This window comes from Typopeltis vanoorti, chromosome 17, assembly GCF_054136105.1.
Source record: "Typopeltis vanoorti isolate ZY-2024b chromosome 17, IOZ_Tvanoo_1.0, whole genome shotgun sequence".
NCBI classification, from domain to species: domain Eukaryota; kingdom Metazoa; phylum Arthropoda; class Arachnida; order Uropygi; family Thelyphonidae; genus Typopeltis; species Typopeltis vanoorti.
The window spans coordinates 59,751,502-59,775,161 of record NC_143565.1 but is presented as its reverse complement, the minus strand read 5'-3'; positions in this window follow the sequence as shown (position 1 = coordinate 59,775,161).

Here is a 23,660-nt window from a genome sequence, read left to right as displayed (position 1 = left end):
CCAGTACGTTTGTCAAAAGGCACATGCACTTCTCTTAAGCGCCAATGGATGCTTGACATTAGTAAAAGCAATCAGTTCGATACTGCGATTTGATATGTTCCACAGAATGGACATTTGCTTAATTCTGGTTATGAACTGTGTGCTGTGAATTCTTTGTTATACTCTAACTGTTATTATCATGACAAAAATCACTAATTTTAACGGCAGAAAATAAAATTAGGTATCTGCAGATTCAAGATATTATGAACGATTTCTATAGTTCTGCGTCGCAAACTTTTACAGTGAAGGCCAGCAATAAATAATAAACTCTTTTAAGTATATGGAACAAAAATAATTTGATGACTTAAATTTCATCTATAAAAAGCTGATCTTTTACAACTCAACGATTTTGTAATTAATCTCTTGGGAAAATGGTCCATATGGAAATAGCGCGCATAGCACCGGAATTGGTTCATTTGATTCAATTGATTCGTTCATGATGTTTTGCCATTTTTCTACTTCTGTATATGATCGAAAAACATTTTAATATGAAACCGGCATTGAAAACTCGATCAGCATGACATTGCAGTTTCCTGATAACTACTTCTGTAAATCATTTGCCTTTTATTTTTTGTATCAAATGACTGACTTTTGTCAATAATGCGCAATGAAAGCGTAAATTCTGATGGCAGTTAAATACAAGTGAATTTTTCAGCTGTTATTCCTCAGTATTTTATCGGTTCTGTGTATTAGTTAAATTGTTGTGCAATAAAATCCAAAACTGAGTTAATCGTCGTTCTTTATTCTTATCAGCCTAATGAGCTGCGTTCATTAAATCAAGAGACGGTTCATAAACCTCTGAGAGTTCTATTAAAAAGAGCCTACTCGTTGCCATCTGAAATCCGATATTCAAGGCACATTTCACAACCGTGATGACGACAAATGTTTCGTCTACCTATCCGCGAGTAGCGATGCCTGCACAAGCTTAGCTGACCTTTAAATAGACGAAACACGGAGTTCCATTATTATCCTCACCGCATGTCTCTTTGTATGTTTGCAGCAGCGTAGAGAACATGCATATACTCTCCCATTATGTGCATTATAAGATAATAGCTTTTCCTTTTGTGAACGTTTTAGGTAGTTTTATACAGAAAACAGGTTTTGCACTTTCTGCTAATGGGAACCCTGTATCGTGTTCATTGATATTTCTAGTTGCCTTTTCCCTGGAGAGAAAGAATTTCGTCCTCCAGAGAAAAGGAGACCTTTGTATCCACAATGATGGATAACTTCTTGTTTCTCAGATATGAGGGTGTGCTTCCGAATACTGTGCCTTAAAGTGGGGAGAATTATGGGAATCCGAGCTTCTAATCTTTTGATCCTGTAATTAATAAACCATCTGTTCTTTTTGATTAAAATACTCTATTCGAAAACTATTCACAAAATAGTGTTCAACAAAAAAAAGAGACACGTCTGTCGACTAATAAGTTTCTGTTCATTAAATATCGAATGAGATTCCAAGTGTAAAAAAATATGTAAAGAGTGATATTAACATAACAAATTAGGGTATAATCGTTAAAAAAGTACTATCAGAAGACAGTACTAGACGATTCTTGAAGTTTAAACATGTATCAGTTTTTTTTTAATTATACTATCGCCTAGAAAAATTTGGTAACTGGTAGTACGAGTACATTAAACCTATGCATGAACCGAGAGTTAGATCCATTGAAAACCGCTCAGCAATCTAAACATGGTCTTTACATGCCAACGAAAGATTTCTTTAACCGAGGAGATTTTGGTTTGGTACCGCGTCACATGAATGCTTCATTAGAAGCATTTATACTGTAGTGGAAATCGACTCAAGGTCTTTCAGCGTTTGTGTAGCCCCTGGGGAAAAAGAACCTAATATTAAAATAATGGCATATTTAAAAATACTTTCAATAATCTCTCTCTCATAGATAAAATATTTAAAAGGCATATGTTTTCACAAGCGCCTTTTACATATGTCGAAAATATTCGGCAACACATCATAACAATCCATAAGCAGATATTAAAGTTTCAATACATCATATGCAGATTAAAGACAAATGTGATGTGTTTTTTTTTTTTTTTTCCTTTTCTGAGTTTATAAAAATCACAGATAAAACTAGGAAGATGTTATATAGAGATGTGATAATTCAGTACTGGCCTTACGTTTCATATGAGTCTATAGATCAATCGTTATAGATGATGCTCCTTTGTTGAAAAAGATCTAGGTTCGAATCCAGTATAAGACAAAAATGTTATAGGTCTTTTCAAGATGAATCAGCCAGTTTCATACATAGATGAAAGGATTTTCTCTCCGGAAAGAGTGGTTTTTCTCCTCGCAAATTAGGCAAACTGTGTAGGAGAACACACACGGTAAACTGCATATGCAAATACCAACAATGAGAACATTTGTTTTGCCATGAAATACATAATTTCGTCTGTTGGTGGATCATCAAAGTGGTACACCGATGAAATTTGAAAGGATATTTCTTGGGCTACTCAGGTACTGATATAAGACGTGAATTTCAAAAAGACCAATTTCGCAGTGCGAAAGAAAAACACCTTTTCGTTCTTTATTATTTCATAGTTTTTTATTTTTTTATTTTAGATTCGTATATTTTAAGTCATAAGCATTCCACTCATTATGAATGTATGTTTTACCATTATTTATGTTATTGTATTTTGATTTTCAATCCGCATTTTCCATCTAACATTATCATAAATTAGTTTATAAATAATTGGTCTAACTTCTTATAACTGAAGAGAACCTCTAGAACTCGATCATTTTGACGAATCGTTAAAACACCTTAAGTCAGCTGGTCTCGTACCGAAGTGAAAAAGTATTTTCCTCCTGAAAATTCGAGTTTTTCTTCCCCAATTCGGCAAAGAGGAACACACGCAGTTTATATACAAAAATATATTTCGGCAGAATAGTAACCACTAATTTATCCTAAAATTATAATTAGGAAAGCAAATCTAAGCCAGTTTCAAATCATTAAAGGTTTGGAAATACGGCAGTATTATTATAACTGGAACTAGTTCTGACGTTTTCTTCAAAAAACGCCGGTAAGGTAAGGGGGAGATTCCGTTGATATACAGTGATGTAGATGCAGAGTGAAAATATGACCAGTAAAGCCTGATGAGTTGTTCTCCTTTTCATTATCCTCATCTGTGCATGCTAGAATCGGTATGAGAATGCCGTACATTTTTACACTCGTTTATCGTACTTTTGTTCTATATATATTGAATTTGAGTCACTGTCACTAACAAGTGGTATAAATTCTTAATTGCATTTATGTCATTTGCTAGTATGGAATTTCTGTATTAAATATAAAAATGCAATACTAATTAATGACTGACGTAAATTTCGCTTAGAAGTGAGTGAATTTCAAAAGCCAAATTATAATAGAAAAAATTCAGAATATAAATAATATCAAAATTAAAATTTTATTCAGAATTGTGCTTACACTGAGTTATACTAAAATCTAAAAAATATTAAATTATATTTTTTAGATTTAAAAAAAAATTCCACTATTTGTAGATTGTTCGAATGAATCCAAAATTGAAAGAACTCGAAAAAAGTTTAATAGCGATCCTAAAGACCAAATTCAGTAAACTGTAAATAATGATAGTAAATTATTACTATTAGTTTGATGACGTTTGCCAAATTTTGTTATAATTCTGGTTCGCACCAAACCATTTTCTTGCACATTTTCTAATATTCATACCACATACCAGAATTTATTAAATCTCATTGCTTTACAAAATGCTTGAAACCTTTCCCCCCCTTGGTGGCACCGCAAATGCTCCCGCTGGAAAAAGATTTCTCCAGTTGGAAAAGATTTCTCCACTTGAATTCCCATACCGAACAGTACAATCTTTTCAGTAATAATATGCGTATGGACGGACAAGCAAATAAAATGTTATGAATTTTCCATAACACGCGGAGCATTAACCATAAACTTCGGCAACGACTGATCGTAAGTTTACAGGTTTTTAAACGATCCCTTTTCTCTTCAAGAGCCACTTCATCAACTTTTTTTACACTTGAATACTCACGTGCATCTCATTTCTGAAGTCCAAACAATATTTAGAAAACTTTGAGTATTTATCACGGAGCTGTTTTCGCGATTAGATAGAAAAACAAGCCATTAAAGAGATTAAATAAATAATTAAACAAAACTGTTAATTATAACATTATGGCTAATTAGCCCTCGAGAAGGGGGATGCAGTAAGTGCTAATTAATTAACAAATATTTGGATTGCCCTAAACAACGTAGAAAACATGTAATCGCACCAGTGCATGGCGGACACGATAAAAAAAATATGACGTAGCAAGAAAAATAATCAATTAAAATTTAATTAAATCTCGTTCGGAGACTAATTACTCAATCTTACATAAAATGTAGGAAATGCCGCTGTTGTTATTTAGAGCTCGGATTCTTTTCCGTTTCGAAGTCAGCACCCACCTGAAAGGATGGATGCAGCTAATTATTTGCCTAAACGAGCATCTCGAGAAAAACCTTCTCATCGCGGCAACGTCTACATTTGGTAAGCAAGTGGCGTTTTTCTGTTGTCTTATTGGCCTTTGTTTTTATTCGGGGATCTGCTGGTTCACTTAACCCTAAAATAAGCTTTCGACAAGCGTGGGTAATGAAGTGTTCAGTAGCGCATAAAGGTAACTTACAAAACTAATCAATGGAGTAATTATAAATATGTAGTTATTTTCTATTATAGAATGTCAATCACTCCAAACTAATGGAATTATTCCAAAAAAGAAGCTTTGTGATCAAGCAGTATGGATCAATGAATGTACTGTTCCCGATCGATTTCCCCCGCCCCTCCAGAACTATGTACCAGAAACAACTTTATTCCTTGGAAGAAGGTACAAAGTTTTTTATTCCTCCAAGTCGGTTGTTGATTTGATTAATTCCATATATATATATTAAAGATACTAAGCTATTTTAAATATAAACTTGGATTTTTACTCCATTTCCCAAGTAAGCAAACAGACAAGTCAGTCAAGTTTGCGCCTGCAAGTGTTGCAAGTCTAGCTGACCCTGCAGGTAGTGCAAGTCAAGGCAACTTGTGGTAAAGGTAGAATAAGCTCTGATCACTATTCTTAATATTTACCCTTAATGCAATCCTGAGATTTTTATTTAATAAGGTCAAAGCACCTTATGGTAACTTGTTTTGGTAAAATATTTATAAGCTCTGTATTACTTAAAACTTAGTATTTCTTAGCCTGGCTCCCACTGACGAGACCTCAATAAAGGTCGAAACCGGTCTGGGTAGTGATCCCTTGCCTTTAATACATAGCATCGTACATCTCCTCCAGGAGATGTACTTTGCATTAAGGGTAAATATTAAGAATAGTGATCAGAGCTTATTCTACCCTTACCACGAGTTGCCTTGACTTGCACTACCTGCAGGGTCAGCTAAACTTGCAACACTTGCAGGCGCAAACTTGACTGACTTGTCTGTTTGCTTACTTGGGAAATGGAGTAAAAAAACCAGGTTTATATATATATATATATATATATATATATATCCCATGCATTAGATTATCTTCACTTACACCTTATCGAATATTAATACTATCAAATTCTTTACTGATATTTTTCATTTTCAATGATCCTGCTGCTGATGCCTTTATGTTCACTCCTAATGTTTCTTAGAACTGTCATAAATATGGCTTAGAGTCTTTGGTTAATTGTTTTTTTTTCTAATTCAAATGCATATTTAGGAATTTGTTTCAATACTGGTCTTCCGGCTGATTTCTCCTTTTCCTATACAAACGTATTTAATCCACTGTAAAAGTTTTACTTATTATAGTATATATTTTCCTTTTTTCATTTATCATCTTCACCAAGATTAAATCCTATAATGCTTAACCCCTTAACATACAAAGACGTCTGTGACACGTCTTTTGTTTATTGCACCAAAATTGATTTTGAATTTTGGTTTCACATATAAATACAACCCAATATAGACGCTAGACCATCTTGTGCCTATTTCCTTTCAGCCAAGAAAAGTTGCCAACGGCGTGTATCGACTATTTCGTTTGCGTTTGCACAAATTTATCATTAATTTTCAAATAATGATGAATTTGATCCAGAAAATCACCCTCGCCCAAAATTCGCCTAAAAAATTGGCAGAAAAACGACCGCTTTCTGATTTTTAATTGGTACGTTAAGGGATTAAGGAAGTATTTAGCTCTTTTGACATGAAGCCTTTATCTACATCTTTAAAACGAATTAACTTGTTTTACAGGTTCATTATTGCTAAGAATGCATGAGTGTTTCGAAACCGGTCTGTGTACTTTGCTGTGATTATTTCACATCATTGTTGAACTTGTTGAAGTTAGCTCGCAGGTGATAATATCATCGCCACAGTAAAGAACAAAGTTGAATGTATCCTGTTTTATATTAGGTTTAATAACAATTGTTTTATAATTTATTTAATATCAAAATATGTAGAATATATTAAAAGTAATACAAAGCCGATGAATCAACAATGTATATACTGTTGCTTTTTCAGATGTCCAACATCATTGAATCAGAGAAGGGATTCAGAAATGCTATTAATGAGAACTAAGGGCATGCCTTAGCAATCATATCTCTCTCACCCATAATAAGAGAATTTTCAATATTTTAGCGGGCTCTGAGTTCCGAATCTCTAGGACATATGTTGAAGTTTTTAGGAGACAGTAGTGTATGGAACTGCTTTATATGATTTCATATATCTGATGCATGCAGTATAACGGCAGTTATACTACACAGATATATCAGATCTGCACTTAAATATTCAAGACACAAAATTTTAAAATGTATAAATATGCTCAGAATGACTCATCTTTTACTTATTTACTTATTCGAGAAAAACACGATGTTAAAAAGATTCTGACTTGCATGAAATATTGGGAATAAGCAGCACATTCTGAGATGAATGCGTATCCATTTTCTCTTCATTTCATTAATAAATTTGTCAATAGCATGGTTCGTAAGATGATACTTTTACTGATTTGCTTTTCTACCTTTTGGGAAATTTGTCTGTTCTTGTTTCCTATTGCTTTCGCTCATCTTTTTATTTGATTCCCAATATCTTAACTATCAAAATAGGACATAGATAACAAATCTCTTAATCTTCTAGAATAACAAGTTTGCCACAGTAAATTTTTATTATGTAAATATTTCATGTTATGTTTCATAAAACATCATCAGAATAGCACAATTATCGAAGAGCAACAGGAAATGAATTCAAAAAACAGCAGTGCGCATGCTTTAATTGGAATCCCTCTACGTATACAGTCGCGTGTTCATGAATTAAAGCTATTGGTTTTCCAAATTTTGGAACAGTGAGAAAGTCGTTCTGATTAAGATTAGGTGCTTTACTTCACAGACCTTCAACGCTAACCCCATTGAATCATGTGGTTAGCGTTTTCAATTCGATGTTGTGCAAGGCCACATTGGTGAGGATTGATAAGGCAGATGTGGGCTTGATTATTACAAGATTCAGAGATACGTTTATTTATAGATCTTCCTGTTTGTCCAAAGTAAGACAAGTTACACGAAGATAGTACTTCGTATACGCCAAGTAGCATCACTGGTGAGAGTTTGTCTTTTAGAGACGGTAACTAGTTGTGAATTTGGCTGATGAGTTTCTAAGTAGCAGTGCGTTGCGTTGATATTTTTTCATTATTTTTACCAGACGTTCAAAGATGCCTTAAATATATGATATAAGAGTCCTATAGGCGTCTTCTTGTCTAGGTTGATTCGTAGGAGAGTGGAAATTATTTTTTTGTTTTTTTTATTGGATTATATCCAATTAATTTGGCTGTTTCTTTCATAATTTCCAATTCTTGTTTTAGAAGAACAAATCACGTGTTCTCTGGAAAATAAAAATTTTATGATGCTATATTTTTGAGAAGGATGATGAGCTGATGTATTTGGATATAACGATCTGAAAAAGTTGGTTTTCGGTGGATGGAAGTGGAAATGCATCCATCATCTTTACGCTGGATGTGCACATCAAGAAACGAAATACCTTTGATAATTCTTTTTCTAGTGTTAACTTGATAAGAGGATGCAGGGTGATGATTTTTTTTGTAGAAATGAGTGTAGTTCAAGGTCTGTGCGATCCCAAACAGCAAACACGTTATAGACGTAGCATAACCAAGAAAAAAGATGGCTAAGTTATGTGATAAGGGTGAGCCCCCATTGCTGTTCCTTCCTGTTGTTTATATATTTTATCTTTCCATGTAGTAACCTGATGTGATTGCAAATTTGAATAATTCCACTATGTCTGGTGGAATATTTTGGGTTAATAATTCTATTATTTCTTTGTGAAGGATATTAGTGAAGAGAGAGACAATGTCAAAGATTACTAATATGTCTTTATCTGCTAATTTAATGTCGTTTATCCTTGTATGAAATTCTATGGAATTTGTTATCGAAGAATCTGAGCAGCCTGTGTAAGAACGGAGAAAGTTAGACAGAAATCTTGATATTTTATATCATTTTATATTTATGTCGTTTATCCTTGTATGAAATTCTATGGAATTTGTTATCGAAGAATCTGAGCAGCCTGTGTAAGAACGGAGAAAGTTAGACAGAAATCTTGATATTTTATATTTGACTCCCTATAGAATTCACAATAGGTCTAAGATAAAAAATAATATTTCACCTACACTGCACATCATTCCCTCGATCCTATTTCGCCAAACTGTTTTTCGTAAGTCTTAGAGATTTAATTTCCGTATTTCCACTAACCTTTCTGTCCTCCCCATTTAGTTCCGTAAACCGATTCATTTTCCTATTTAATTCTAGATGTTCAGTTATTTTAAAATTCCCTTTTCTGGTACGACAGTTATTTTTTACTCTTTCTTCTTTTTAGTATCCCATAGTTTGCTCAATTTCTTTTCTCTTCCGGTTTTAATTATTTTTAATCCTCGTCGGGCTTCTTTCTGAAAGAGCGAACGAAGTATAAAAATATTTGTAAAAATAGTCTTGTGTCTTACAGGAAGTCTTTGTTGTCCATGAATGTTACTGATCTAATATCATGACCTAAAATTCAAGTGGTTTGATAAATTTCATGTGGGTGACATCCATTATATAAAATAAAGATTAAGCGGTTAATAAAATATATTATTAACCACTCAATAAAGATTTCCCATGGAAATTTCGCATACTCCAGTGTATTCAATGAACTCAATTGTTTTACTTCTCTCCACGACTTCTCTCATCTTCCAGTTCAATTATCAGGCTCGAAGTGAAAACTCCAGGTTTAGTTTTTGTTTATTTTAAACGAAACCAAACCATTTCCGTGCTTCTCATATCGTGAATAACGGAAATGAAGTTCTGCACAGAACAAAAAAAAGATTTCTTTTAAAAATCTTATCAAATGAAATATCCTTTAATGACCTTTTTCTTCTTACGACAGGTTAGAGCCCCCCAATGTACAGAAAAGTAGTCGACAAGTAGATAGCCAAGAGAATAGCACCTCTGCTTAATCTGAATGTTGAAAACAGCATAAGTTCAAACTTTTCAGAGTGGGATTCACATAAAAAAGTCAGCGTGTATTTTCTTATCTAGAGTATACATAATATTTATTGAATCTACGTCCATTTTAGGATGAAAGTGTTCATTGTACTGTTTCACCAGTGCTAAGAGGACAATGATTATATCTATAACCAGCTGTGAAAGGATTTGGCAGCATATTTTCTTCTCAGCCCCCAAACACAAGTTGATTTTCACACTACACGCACGCAATTCGCACACTTTGAGTTTTTGTTTTGAATGAAGCTGCGTCGCCTGTTTCGCCATCCTCCTCCTCCCCAACTGGTGGCCATTCCAAGATGGATCTAATTGCAAAAGCGTTTGACATTCCATGCGTCCTTAACTCGTCATTTCTGTCTTTTGAGAGGTATGTCCAATCTGGTCATCCCTTTCACTATCCTTTTTTTTTCTTCTTCCATATCCCTTTATCTCGTCTCACGTGCCGCCACTTACACACGACACCCTAAACTAAAGCGGAATAGGGTCTACGCTCACATGCACGTATGTGTACAAGAGCGCGCTTCCCCCCCCCCCCGTTTCTCTCTCTCTCTGCATTGGTGTTCATTTCTGTCACAGTCTGCGGCTTCTATTGTGTTACGAATGGGTATTGAACGTTCGACCGCTGCTGGGAAACCATACGTCGGCCAGCACCGTATCATTGTCCATTTTTCTAATCTGGCACTTGTAGGGGACGGGAGAGGGGGGCTGAATGAACTGCGGCGGCTAGGGACCGAAGGCAACAGACTGGGAAGGGGGGAATAAAGAGAGGTGCTCTACTTCTGCTCTGTACGTCATCAGTGAAATGAACAACTTCTGTTCGAAGGACATATCTATTGTCTCTCAACAGCTGCGGACCGCTTGCTCGTGACAACTGGGCTCCCTCTTATGTAAATGATTGTATTGTTCGGTAAACGAAGAGCCACAGCACTGTGACCGCTTGATTTCTAATGGAGTTCTCTCTCTCTCGCTCTCCTGTCCCATTCTCTCTTCCCGTTATTCCATTCAATCTCACCTCCCACCCTTCAGCCATCTCTCTCTCTCTCTCTCCCAAAGTCCTGCCTGAAGTTCGAGATAGGTTAAGATAATTGGATGTGTTCTGCCGATCGCTGCGCAGTGACGGACTTAAAGTACATTTAAATTAGTTTGTAATGAACGCAGTCAGGTCCCCCCCCCCACCAGCAGCAGATCTGAGTGGATTAAGAAGTGAGTCGACACGGGAGAAGTGGGTATACCATGCAAACCTGCTTCGTTAAACAGTGCCTCTCTTATTTATCCGAAATGAATTCAAATAACGTTTATTAGTAGCAATTAAATTAGTTTTTGTCACTCTGAAGCTTTTTGCGTTGTTTTGTTTAGTTTCTCCAGAGATCGGCACCGTTGCAATAATAATAATACTAACTGGCCATTGACATCCTACACTTCTTGGTGAAACTTCGAGAGCGCCTTCAACTTTCATTTAGTCAAATGAAATTGCTTTTACAACGTCGTTAAATAGGCGAATTATATGCTGGTAACATGCCAGAGACGTGCTGATAGTGGAAAAGCATATGGAATCCAAATGTCATAACAAAACGTTGTAATATAATTACTGTTATATTCCAACATTTCAAGTTGACAGTTTTGTAATACAAAATCCCATTTCCGTCATATAGCAGTTTTGTTACATTACAGTAGTCGTTATGAAATAGTTTTGCAATTTGAAAATAGTTTTATATATGTTGCATTATTTTACAGGCAGAAATCTTATTTAAAAAAAATTATGACTGTTGGTATCAGATTTACATAGCCAGCATTTTCAGAGATAAATCGTTGTATATATGAATGTAAAATTTGCCAATTAGAAGTAGTTCAATTATATGAAAAGGTTTTCATTTTTGGGCAGAATTCAATTAATTTAAACATCGTCGCATTTCTTCTTCAGAACTACAATGTTTTATTTCATCCGAAATAACGGATTTCGTTTGAATATTTAACAGTCATTGTGAATATTACATTTGAATTTAAAACTGCCACCAGCCTTACAGGCTTTCACGAGAATAACTCGCGTGAAGATTTAAGGATTCTTGAAGCTGATTATTGAAAGCGATGCACATAATTCTGAACAAACCACTCTCCACTGAACAAGAGTGTCGAATTTATCAATTGAATGAGAACGAAGATACGAGTTTTAGAAAAGAAGAACATGGATACGTGCGCATGCGACTAGCCGATTCGTTCATTTGAAAAAACTCTTAAAATTCTTCCCATTCTAGACAGGATTCAAACCAAGTTTTTCAAATCAAAGGGTATTTTCGATACTGACTGAATGATCTACAGAGGAGCCTTAGTAAGCACCATTGAAAATAACACGGGAGTCTTGGTGCTGGGCATGTTAATTGCCTATGTTCTCATTTCGTCTGCCAAAGAAAGAATGGGAATTTTCGCAAATAAAATCCTCTGCAATTCTGCATCAAATTGACCAACATAGTTTGAATTGAAAATTTCTACTTACGGATTGGAACTCAGTTAATTTAATTCTTTCCAATTGAAAATGTTTTAAGTTCGAAACTTAGTCTGGTTGAATGAGCAGTTAGCGTACCCGCGCTTCAACCAACAGGCTGTGGGTGTTTTATGAAGATCCACAGGTGGTGAATGAATTTCCTCGTACGGTCTGAAACCGCTAATATACTTCTTGGAGGACTACAGTAGCTGGAAAAAGTTTCATATATAGTCTCTAAAATAGGATTTCAGGATTAGCTCACACTTCGCCTACCCACGGTACTGGAAACTAACAGTCATCGTTGATAGATTCACATCAAAAATCCAGCAGGTAGGGGAGCGAATGAGAGTTTTTTTAAAACGTTTTCGCATTTGAAACGGCGTTATACTGGGAAACTATTATGTTGGACACTAATCACTCCTCCATGAGAATGAGTTTTCAGAGATAAGACAGCTATTTGGTGTAATCAAGGGAATATACCACTTACTTTGCCACTGCTTTCCCGGATGTGCTAGGATCAGGTCTACGAGTGATAAAATATTTACCCCTTCTCTCTCCTTGAAAAGTCTGGTTTTATTTCCGGAGCAAACTACTACTTACCACACGTACTTTACCAATGAAAAGCAGCAACGATTACTGCTGAAGTAATCAAATTAACTCAACATTTAACCTAAGCGAAGATGTATCGTATATGCAGTACTCTCTATAAAACACTACGCTTCAAGAAATTAAAAAATATCTACAATTACTCCTAGATTTTAAATCTTATAATCCGATGTAACAGTAAATTCTACTACAACATGATACTTAATTGCATTTGCTTAGCACTGATGTATGTATCTCTTTCTGTATGTACAATGGTGTACATATATAAAAGGATAAATAAAAATATAAAATTGAATTAGTTTATTTTGTCTTGTTTAGCCTTTAAACATTTGGACTGTTCTAATGTTGTTCATTAATGTTTTTGCTCTTTGATTTATGGAAAATATTTTCCCTACCACCTACCGTTTACTTTTAAAGTTCAAGTGTATCTTTTTTTTTTCTTGCTTGGCTTCCAAGAAAACTCTTCACCATTTTGTTAGAAAGGGCAGCCGCATATGAGTAATGAGCTGAGACTGGTTCTCTTGAATCGATTGCTAAACTTTATTCTCATATATTCAGGAGAAAACTGCGTGTTAGGCATATAGTAAAACATAGGTCTAATAAGTGTGCTAATGAGAGACGATCAGAAAAACATGCATTTTGTAATCATTTTCATGTTGATATCTTTCGTTATTTTAGCAAATAACCATAAGTTGAGATCTAATTTGTTAAGTGCGTAGGCTCTGCACTAATACATACTTCCCAAGACAAAGTCAGAAAATGTTAGGAATCATATGCCGACTATCACTTCATCATGCCAGGCAATTATGGAAGTAAATTATTGCAATAAACTCCCTGATAAACAGAACTGTGTTGATCATAATGAGCAATGTCTATTAAAGATAAAACGAACATTTCCAGAATATAGGGATTCAATCCCTATTCTGGAAAGAAAGGTTATTATTAGCTTCTTAGCAGACCGCTTTCCATCCAATAGGCTGTAGGTTAGAATTCTAGGTTAGAATGTTCGAATTCCACAGTATATATGAATGTTTGTAATATCTTTCAGGCGGAAATCGCATTTCTTCACTTTGCGTGAGACCACGGCCATACTTACTGGAAGTGGCTCGAAAAAGTTTCAGCTTACGCTCGGTAGACTAAAGGTTCGATTTACACGGTAAAATTTGTACGATTTAAATGTAATTCAACTATGAAAAAAATGGTATCTTAATGAAATACTATAAACAGTAAATATCCTCCAGATTGTATTGCAATTTTAAGAGTTTTTTTGTGCCATTCCCAACTTTATCAGTTTGCAGTAGCCATAGCACTACAAATATTATTGCATGTACTGAGATGATTCTTTTTGTTTGCAGATGATTTTAATCGCAAGGTATACGACTATTTCCCAGTTTACTGGAGGCCTTAAAGTAGCTTGAAAGAGTTGTTTGTTTGGTTTCTTGAGCAGGTTTTCCAGATTATCTATCCATTGTCGTACTCAGGGTACCAATGTATTACAAGTTTATAAATTTTCTTGGGTGATATTTATATAAAAAATGGGAAAGCACACACGAAAGTTTTTATACACATAATTTTACTTTATTTTTATTGTTGCATCCTCAATATACTAGTACATTTGCTATAGAAAACCAATAAATATTACATGTGTAGGTAAAAAATAATGTGAAACTGATTATATCGTTCATTTAGTGAAGTTGTTTAATGACTTGTGATATTTATATTTTGCATATTTTCACGAATTTCTTTTCTTCAATTTGTTATGACACGTGCACTACCCATTATTGCACCCGCTCGTCTTCCGGATACTGTCGGAAGGAGGATAAATGATTTTTTTTGTGTGTGTGTGTGTGTGGAAAGTCCTCGGTCCAAATCTTATCTAGGAATATCTATAAAGGATTTCAACATCAGCTGATTTTTCCTCTCTGCTAAGGTTTTTGACAGAATACAGCATGGAAGAATGTTGCATAAATTGGAGAATATGTGGATTTGGATTATAAAATATTAGCGTGGTTAAGAGGATGGTTGACTGACATATATTAAAAAATGGTATACGGGGATGGGTGTACAAAATTTAAGGTAACTAGTGGTGTACCACAAGGATCAGTACTTGGTCCATTGTTATTCAGTCTGTACATTAATGATGTTGGGAAGGATTTGACAAGCGACATACAGCTATTTGCTGATGATGCAAAGATAGGTAGGGTAATCAGAAACGCTGTTGATATGCAGTACTTGCGGAATTATTTAAATAGGCTGGAATTGTGAGGATGTGAAAACGAATGTCAGTTCAATGTCAGTAAATGAAAAGTCATGTACTTTGGCGTGATTAGATATCCATTATCGTATTATATTGGTGTGATTGTGCTAGAAGAAACTGATCGGGCTAGAGAACTTGGAGTGTTAGTAGATAGCAAGTTGAAGTTCAGAACCATGTAGCAAAGATTGCAAATACAACTCAAAAGATAATTGCAATAATGAAACGAACTTTAACATGTAAAGATAAGGATGCCATTTTGTCTCTTTACAAGAACTTGATAAGACCTCACTTGGACTATTCTGAACAGGTCTGGTCTGCTGGTTTCCTTTGTGATTCTGATAATGGAAAGAGTACAAAGGAGAGTATTAAAATGATACCAGGACTGTGGAATTCTAATTATGAAGACATATTGAGAATTTGTAGACTGCAAACACTAGCAAACAGGAGAAAGAGGGGGTGATATGATTGAGATTTACAAACTTCTGAAAGGTTCATACAGGATTTCGGTTGATGAAATTTTTCATTTTATGGAGGGTGGGGAAAGGACAAGAGAGCGTCCTTCGATGCTGAGAATGGATGCCGCTAAGAAGAGGGTGAGGGCTAGATTTTTCTCTCATAGGGTTGCGTGAATCGAATGGATTGCCATTGGATGTTGTGTGTGCAAGCAGTATGAATGAATTCAAGAATAAGTATGATAGCTGGTGCGTGTAGTATGTAGCCTCGCTCGGTCTCTCTTGATAATAATAATAATAATGCGGAGGTAGTGTTTTTGTCCTGTTAGTATTCTTTTTTCATGTAAAGTAGAATGTAATCAATGAACAGCTCTAATATTCCCTTATCATGTCATTATTCGATTGGACATACAAAACCCAGATCTGGCTTTTGGGATAATCTAATCGTACCCCACCCACAGTACTAATATTAATGTATTTTAGACTGACTGGCTTTCTTCGTAGAATTCATATAAAAGTGGCACATTTGAGAGAGGCATGAGAGGTCATATTACAAATTCCAAGTCTTTCCGACTAATAAAAAAATCTGTAAATGGAAACCTCAATTTGCCAGATTTTACTTGTATCTAAATGTGTTTGGAGATTTTGTTTTATACGAATCTCATCCACCAAAGTTTGGTAACATAATTTGTGGCTGTTATGGATAAGGCATGGGTTAAAAATCCCGGATTTCCCTCCTTGGAAATCAAATAATTTTTCAATCTCTTCGTTCCTCCAAGGAAGATTGGTGGTCTTATACAGGATGGCAAAATCATCCACCATTATGTGACTACAAGAAAATTATTATTTAACATAAAATTCTATTGTGAATATGTATTTTTCTTTCTTTTTCTTGTGTGGTGATATTTTAATTTGGATTAGCAATATTCTGTGTCTTCGAATATGATGGAATATATTCGCATCCATTTAATTCGCAAAATAATTAAAATAAATTAATAAAACATTAAATTTTCAGTGAACAGTTTATGCTGTAATAAATGCATCGCCACTCTCGATCTCAGGCATTTATATCCACAACTGAACAAATTGCATTATCTGTTCATATCTAATCAATGCGCTATGCAGGTAACGTAACCAGCTTGCAATCAACTGACTACCTGTAGAGACAATCAACTGACATCTAAGTTAATCGAAGTTCTCGTACGATCAACTGTTTACTGGAATAGCAACAATGATAATCACTTTTTTATCATAATGAATGCATAGCAAAGCAACATGTAGTCTCAAATACACTATAAGAGCTAATCATGACCGTGATTTGCCAAAGAAACCTGATTAAATCTGACCGACAACACTTCTTATACAAATTATGTTAAGCGGAGACAAATACACAGCTGAATTCCTCTCCCTCCGGTTTACTAAGATAAAACGCTTTTAGCACGGGAACAGGAGAGATTCAGTTTCACCGGTATCTCTTACAACTTTCCCAGAAAACTCATTAATAAAATATGGCTACATGCTGATGATAAAAGGGGGGGGGGGAGATGGGAACAGGCGCTGATGGCTTGCTGGCAAGAATGCAAGAGGGATTAAGTTAATGGCAGTGACTACAGTGGGGAGCACTCCAACTGCTACAGAAGTGATGTTACTTACTGTAATACTGTCCATCTCATTCATATAATACTGTATAGTGCATTTGTTATTATTAATGAATTGCGTGAATATCAGTGAAGAAAAAAAGAACTGTGGTCCTGTTTAAAGAGAGTTTCCCTATATAATCACCATTTATAGCATTTCATGTTTAAAATAATAATTTACTTGCGGAAAAAGGGCTTTACGTGTAATCTACTAATAAATTGATATTTATAATATCAAATGAAATAGTATTTAAAGTTTCTTTATTTAAATTAAGGGGATATTAAATCCTACGTTGTTTTAAAACCGAATAAGAAACTCAAAGATTTCTGTTTTCTCAAAGATTTAAAGTTTCTGTTTTTTCAATCTATTGGAATCTGTGGTGAAATTTCTTCAATATATAATCCAATTTCTAATATTTTAGGGCAGCACGAAAGGAAGATATTTTAATATCTATAAGAAATGTTTATTAAAGAGATAAACTTTGGAAACTATTGAGAAATATGAAATATAATGGAAGCATCTGTTTTCATCAGGGAACCTGAACGAACAGTGAAAAGTCAGCAACTGCTTTCAAACTTAACATCAGCAAAATGAAGATAGGCACAGTCAACTTGAGTATAAATGAAAAGAAGTGTAAATAGCGGAAGAATTAGAGATATACACTTCGATATAATTAGTGTTTCCGAAACTGAGAAAACGAAGACCATAGAAACGGAAAAGTAGCTGTAGTATTCAACACGAAGCATGACAGTAATTCAAATGAATGGCAGCCAATATCAATTAGTGATGCGGGCAAACCACTAATGGAAAATAGTACAATGAAACTTATTTGTGCCTATGGTCACGCTGTGCTACAAACTAAGAAATGGAGGAATGAATTTTTCTTGCTATTAAAAGGCAGCAGATATTAAGAAAGAAGGAAAAGCCGGTCCTTGAGGATATATAAACAGTAGCGTAAGAAATGAGTACCAGGAATATATAAACGTTTTGAGAAAATTTATAAAAAGAGCAGGCTAATAAAAATGGAAGAAAACAACGATCGATTCAGTCAGTGAGGTAACTGATTAAGTTGTCTGCAAGAATAGAAAAAAATCAGAATTCCATGGTGGACTCAAGAAGTTAAGCGAGAGACACCCTTGGGGAAGATGAAAGCATATTGAAAGTTGGTAAGAAAAAAGTTACACACACACACACACACACACACACACACACACACACACACACACACACACACACACACACACACACACACACACACACACACAGAGAGAGAGAGAGAGAGAGAAAGAATATACAAAAAAAAATTCAGCAGCATGTCAATGTTATGAGCGCTATTGAAAAACCTTAGAAATGGAGGAAATATTCTTATAAAAGGAATCAGAGATGAGATGATAAAAATAACATGAATACTAAAGATAATGATATTACAGATATCTGGAATAATTACCATGAATGACACAAGAAGAAGTGTTAAAAGGAGGAAGAAAATATTCATACCAAAGAACATACAAAACTAAATATGGAAATAGACTACAGAATTAACAAAGATGGTATGCTGTAGGGAAGCTAGTGAATAAATGTATGTGGAATAAGAGAATAAGTATTCAGAACACTAAATTAGTTATATACAAGACAGTGTTAAAGAGTGGAGCCCACAGATATATTCGTATGTGTGTTCTTAGAAAAGAAGCTATTGGAGTGACAGATAGCAGGAGCGACATCGGTGGTACCGATAGATAACATACTAAATGAAATGTAGATTGTCAATAGGAATTTAGTTTTATTGTACGCTTTATATGTCATTATATACCGTACGTCCTTTGAAGTACAAATCAAGAATTTGAATGACGGAAAAATATTCTAATCAGTGTAATGAAATTGAGTTTGTAGAATGCAAACCATAATTTCCTGCCATCAGAATGAGGTAGCCATTTCGAAAATTGAGTAGATGAACGTTAAATCGCATCCTTGAAGAAATTCATTCCTATTGTTCTAATTCGAAAGGTAAAAGGTGGAGATGTTCCTTCCAAATAGAGAAAAAAAGAAAGAGTAGAGAATATGAATAATGTGTCAATGAAACAGAAAATTCTCATTCAAAAATATTTGTAGTAGCGAACTTTACTGTTTCGATACAGTAAATTAGCCATGTCAAGCTAATTTCCTATTTTTACTTTCAGTCTCAACGAACATTTCATTTTATCTTTAATATTCGTTTATCGGAAGCAGCGATATAGTAGTTTTCAAACGTAAGCTGAAATAACCAAGAAATTAATTTATTGTAGTACATTTTCGGTGTCTTTCCGTTGAAAAATTGTTTCTTTTCAACAGCGAAGTCATTCCTGTGACTGAAATGTTGAAAAGAGACAATTTTCCTCCATATTAAACGGATAGTTGTCAGGTTTTCAGTACTGTGAGGTTTTATATTTGTCTTATAAGACGCTTCTTATTATATCATTTCACCTTGATCTTAGTTTTCCTCTGAGTCTTTCCTACCATCCTAGTACCAAATACCCGTTTTACTAACCATTCTTCTCCCAATCTGCTTAAGTGCTTAATAATCTCAGATGGTATACCTGAGATTATTCCTGGATAATATTAACAATGTTAAGTTCCTTGCTGATATTTTCATTTTATATGATTCTGCCACTGATGTCATCTCTGTGTGATTTGTTTCTAACCAGCTCTCAGATTCATAACCTAAAATAGATTTCATCACCATCTGATATACAGCTAGTTCTGTATTTTGACCAATTTATCTTACTTCATATACATTTCTTTAGCTGACTTCCTACTATACCAGCTTTACATTTCCCTGTTTAATTCCATCATTTTAAAATTTGTGCCTAAAATAGCTGCTGAAATGTTTTACTTGTTCTACTGATTCTCCAATCAAGATGCAATAATGTCGGCAATATTATTTCCTATTTTTCATACCCTTTCTCTGTAATTGTTGATTTTCATACCAAGTTTATTACACAAGTTATTCCATTTAGTTAGAGAATCCTGCAGACTTGTACTGGACGCATTTAACAGTATAAAATTATCTACATAAAGTAAGGCGTTGAGATGAATATCTCCAATTTTGATATCAGGTTTAATGCCATTTTCCTTCATAATATGATCCATATAGATGTTCACTTTATCTTACATCTGATTTAACATCAAAGCTTCTTCCTCTATTTCATTCAATTTCATCTGCTGACGTACACATAATGTATAGACATAAAACACTGTATGAGTGAGTGAGAGAGAATTTTGAACAGCTTTCTTCTTGGCACCTTTTCATATACTTTTTTTCGATTTACAAAACTTAGATACTGATACGATTTCAGCTCTTGAAACTCTCAACCTGACAACCGTTATTTGGCTTGAATACAGCTTGTTCTTCTCCAAGTTTCGATTCTACTTCGAGTTTTTAGCCTTTACTCACGTATTCTTACATAAATCTTAACTAGAAACCACTCAGTAGAGAAATTCCTTTCATTTTCATATTCCGTTTTATTTACTTTTTTTAGATTGGTATTAGGAGAGCTCCGATAGAATTATCTGGAATTTGGCCATCTGAATTATTCAGTATAGCAGCCACTATAAAACTCACACCTCCATGTTTGTGCATTTCTAGCCATATCAATACTTGAGGGAAAAGCCATCAAAATGCTGAATGTGAAAAGGCAGCTGGAATAGATTATATGTACTCCTGATTGCGTCCTTCTTGAATGTTTATTAACACAGTTCAGTGACTTCTTGTTATATTTATAATCTTTCAATGTAATTACTCAAGAAACCTAGAATATCATTATTTTCAGTTTTCATAGTATCCTTATCATCGCCGATTCTTTTTACAGTACCCTTTATTTCATTTCTAAGTTTCTTCAAAAGCATTAAGAATATTTTGTCATCTTCCGGATATTTATTTATTCTCTGTGTTCTTACTATAACTTTTGTTTAGTTAGTTTTACACATTACTTCGTTTTCTTAAAATTTTCTTTATATTCTATGAGAGCACCTGGTGACTTACTTTCCAGAAACTTTCGGTATGCTTTCTTCTTTTGCTTGTGCTTCTATAATTTCTGGGTCCACTATGAAGTTCTGATTTTTCTTTCCTTGCCGACAAACCTCAACACCCGCCTCTTTGTCTGACTCAATCAATGTTTTCTTCGATACTTTCCAATGAGTCTCCAAGGTTTGATTCCTGTTTTCAAACTCCTTCATTATTATTTTTTTCTTATGAATAATATATGTCTATATTTCAGTCTATAGGCAACTTACAGCCTCTCAACTATGATTAATTTTAACTGTCGTAAACATTTTTCTTTATAATATGATATTCAGTTTTATCTTGCTCGAAAATAAATCGTGATTACATCCTTTTTCCAATCCTCTGTATACTAGTGTTCTGAATCACCGTGAATATATCGCTGTCAACAATAACATAATTAATAGGGCTTTTCTTATTTCTTGCGTCTTCTCTCCATGCGAATTTGTGCACATCTTTATGCTGGAACATGATTATAATTCTTGCCGATGTTCTGAAGAGGAATTCAGCAGGTACTCGCTTTATTATTATATTTTCTATTTTCTCTAAGTTTCCTCCAAACATTTATATATTCACGGCAATCATCTCCTAAAAAAAGGAAAAGAACCATCTTTTCCTTTTTTTTTTATTTGGTCTCGGTTGACTTCTCTAGTACCTCGAAAAATTCTTCCATTTCTTCTATTATTGAATATTTTGTGGCACCATTGGCAGAAATAAGTCTCTTTGTTCAACTCCTCGTTCCGACATTTGCTCACATCATTCTATTCGATATTTGCCTGCCATTCAAGGATGATAACTCTTGCGTTTAGTGTTGCTATAGCTGCTCCTTTTCCATAATTATTATTTTCTGAATATAACATGTTGTATTTGCCATGTAGAAGAATCTCGCTTGTTGCTGCATTTATAATTTATGTGATACCAGTTCTGTTGATTTCTGCTAGTTTTACTTCTTTTATGTTAAATTTTTGTTGAATTTTTTTTCAGTAGCTGATTTTCGATTGTCCTCCCCGGTTCCTGGCGAAATCAGCGTTGACCTTGTTTAACACGTTCATTGCCAATCACGTGATATCACGCGACGCGAGTTCTCACCAAACGGCCGATCACGCGTTATCGCGTGGACGTCGCTAACTAAATAAAAAAAATAAAAAAAATTTGGCTACCACACGAAATTCCAATTTTCAGCTTGGCAATGAAAGTGTTAATAGTGAACCATACTAGCTGGCATAAAATTCCAGTATGTTGTGACATTTTATTTTGGTTTAAGCCAATAAGAATTAGTACACGGTTAGTACACTCCGTTAATTAACGTAGTGTACCACGAGAGAGAGAGAGAGAGAGAGAGTAAGGGTTGGACATTAGGTCAGAAGCTCGTTCAGTTTAGCACATTCCTTAAAACGATGGCCTTCTCCTGCTTACTTATCTAGCTTTGATCCTTAAGCGATCCTCTTTATAGTTGATTAATGTCTTATATTATGTCACATAAAAATTAACAGTCTCTGCGATCTAGTTTGGGAAATCATTTTAGCTAAAGAAAAAAACAGGTTTTTCTTTAGCTTATGTGTGCCATTTTTTAAACAAAAAATCACACACAATTTGAAATAATTCTTAGACAAAAAAGTATAAATATGGTAAACTAAAATTATGATTCCATTAAGAGTTCATTAGATGAAAATCCCTTATTTCTAAGATGAAGACATTTCGTTTGTAAGATAGTTATTCCATTCCACTCTTGCAGGAATTTCTCTAATCGTTGTTAGCTTTTCAGATGATTGGTCCTCAGCTACATGCAACCGAAATCTTTCATTTTCAGATAAATTAGCAAGAGCAGGAAAAATACCAAAAATTTATCAAGATGCCAACCCTTAACGATACCCAAAATAAAGCAGTTGTAACGTTAATGGAAGGAGGCGGCAGTTCTAATAGAGGATTTATCGAAACTATATAGTCGAAGGAATTTTTCCTGTCATAATAAAGAGCAAACATTTGTATTTTTTTTTAAATTCCTGGAAGCAACACTAACTAACAAAAGAGAAATTTACTCCACAAGACCCGTGGGATATGGTAGTCAACAAATCTGCCATATTTTGATGATTCTTTGATTATGATTCTAACAGTTTACGGCCCGTTTATTGCTCAGTTTAAATCGCGTGTAATCCTTTTTTGGAAAATATTTTCACTGATGATGATGTAAAGAGACCTCTTGCTAAACAAACTGACACGCACACTTACTCCTTTACCACTCATATCTAAAGTAGCATAGACTGTATAGTATTACTATAATTAATAATTAACTTTTTAAAGTCGGTACATTTAAAATCAATTTTACTTTTTGTAGGTAGCTGTCGTTATACAGCTATACACAAAACAGAAAATGGTAGAAAAATAATTGAACATGCAGACCACAGATGGTACAAATCGAAAATAGAAAGGTAAGCTAACAATTAATGTACAAATTATCTAAATAAGCAGAAAGAAAATGAAATAAATGGAATATATACGCTGCTTGGTAGGAAAGGAAAATGATTTCCATTGTTGTTAATGGAGCAATCATGCAGGCGTTACTGTTTCAGATAAACCATCAATCTATTCAGTTTTAAAAGTTCCCCACAGAGCAGTTTCCATTGTAAAATGA